This window comes from Palaemon carinicauda, chromosome 3 (assembly GCF_036898095.1).
Source record: "Palaemon carinicauda isolate YSFRI2023 chromosome 3, ASM3689809v2, whole genome shotgun sequence".
Classification (NCBI taxonomy): Eukaryota; Metazoa; Arthropoda; class Malacostraca; order Decapoda; family Palaemonidae; genus Palaemon; species Palaemon carinicauda.
This window is the reverse complement of record NC_090727.1, coordinates 37529181-37531680: the sequence shown is the minus strand read 5'-3', so window position 1 is coordinate 37531680 and position 2500 is coordinate 37529181.

Here is a 2500-nt window from a genome sequence, read left to right as displayed (position 1 = left end):
TATATATATATATATATATATATATATATATATATATATATATATATATAATAAGTAGGAATAAAATAGTCAATGCTGCTATCATCATCTTTATTCGGGAGCTTTCGACATAACTTATGTCATCTTCAGCCTATCTGCAATAATCATATGTAAAATTAATAAAATTAATAAAATCATCCTAAGTACATAGTTAGGAAGATACACTTTCATGAATTGATCAACTAGTTTTAAAATCAACCAATCAAGGAACATAAAACCTTAAAAAAACTTATTACACACAACTATATAAAAGACTTAATAACTAATATAACTAGTCACCCGCAAGAGATGATGACCACCCATCCAGACCAGCAACCCACAGACCACACGGATCAATGGGGTCACTGGTAACTGAACAGGTAAGCCCTCAATCAATCTGGGTTTTGTCTTAAAAATATATAAAGACTCCAAGATTTTCAGCTGGCTGATGTTACTATGTCTGTCCGTAATTTTGAAATTATCATTAGAAATGGCATGACCAGATTTAAATGCGTGGTCATAAATAGCGGAAATTGGTTTTTTACTTAACGGTATTTTGGTTCTTACCGATCTCCCCATGTGTTCCGAAATCCTACACTGAAGCTGTCTAGATGTGCTTCCAGTGTAGCACTCATTACAGAGTGCACATTGAAAAGTGTATATGACACCGGAACACAAGGGAGTAGGTAGACTCTCCTTATATTTAAACAATGAGCCAACTGAGAACTTGTTAGTAAAAATTAATTTTAAATCTATGTGGGGATAACATTTCCCCACAACACTCATAACCTCTGTTCTTAGTCTCTCCGAAACATAACCATAGTACGGAAAGGAGACATATAACTTTTTCTTACTGACTGTTTGAATTGTTAAATTTTGACTGTAAATTTTATCTAAAAACTTCTTGACTTGATTATAATAGAGGTTCAGAGGGAACCCATTGGTAATAAAAAATGATTTTAGAAAATTTTCTTCCTCATGAAACCCCAGATAAGTTGAACATACATGATAACATCTATATAACAGTGTTTTTATCGAATTAATTTTGTAGATTTTTGGTTCGGAGCTTAAAAAATGAGTGCTTAGTCCTGTAAAAGTGTTTTTTCGAAATACTGAGGTCTCAAAGGTATTATGTTTCCGAGAGATCAAGACATCGAGAAAAGGCAAAGAATCATCCTGTTCATTTTCTTTCGTAAATCTTATGTTACGATGTTTTGTATTTAAATAATCTAAAAACTGGCTTATATGATCTAAATTTTTGAAAAGTAAAAATGTATCGTCTACATATCGACGGTACAAAAAAGGCTTAAAATCCACAGGACAATCATTCAACCATTTCCCTTCACAATAACATAAAAATGTATTTGCCAAGGTTGGTCCACACGGCGATCCCATTGCTACTCCATCTACCTGCTCATATAACTTGTTATTAAACATGAATGTGGATGTAGTGGTAGCTAGTTCTAATAGTATTTTAAATTGTTTTTTACTGAAACCTTCGAAAATGTCCTCTGGGTTAGGGAAAAGCTGTTCAAGAATTACCTCCAGTGTTTCTCTTAAAGGAATGTTAGTAAACAAACTTTCAATGTCGAAGCTGCACATAACATAGTTATTTGCATCTCCGACAGAATTAATCAAGTCTACAAATTCATAAGTATTTTTCAGGGTATATTCATTTACTGTGAGAGGGGCGAGCTTAGTTACTAGATGTTTTGACAGGTCATAGGAACAGGTATTAATAGCGCTGAGAATTGGTCTCAGAGGAATACCTCTTTTGTGAATCTTTGGGGCACCATACATAATACCAGGTTGCGTTCCTGTTGCCATTATTGTTGAAGCTGTTTCGTCTGACAATATGCCATCCTTCTTCCACTTACGATTGTAATACTGGATAAAGCTGATTATGTAAGGAAAATGGAAGATATTTTAAATGATAGGTCTAAGTTCAGAGAGTTGGTGTCGGAGGACCCCTTAATTCGAACTTTAAATATGGAGAATAAAATTAACTACAGGGTTCGTAAGTGGAAGAAGGATGGCATATTGTCAGACGAAACAGCTTCAACAATAATGTCTGGATTCTCTTGTCTTTGTGAGATTTCGCCTGGGGCTCTGATCCCGAGGTCGTTAAGAGAATCCAGACATTAATATATCAAAATATATATATGGCTTATTTGAATATGAAAAACACGTAAAAATGTGCAAAATTTATCATTAATTGAATGCCAAGTAACAAACTACCAATTAGCTACGATGGTGAAGATGGGTTGATTTCAATTCTAAGTACAAAATACCTGAATTCGACAGGTATAAGTACAGTAGAATTGTCATCGACTTTTTCTTCCTTCGTGGCCGAATGGGTTAGTCACTGTCTATATAAGCTTGCCGACCAGGGTTCGATTCCCGGCCGGAGCCAAGCTCTTGTCTTTGTGAGATTTCGCCTGGGGCTCTGATCCCGAGGTCGTTAAGAGAATCCAGACATTAA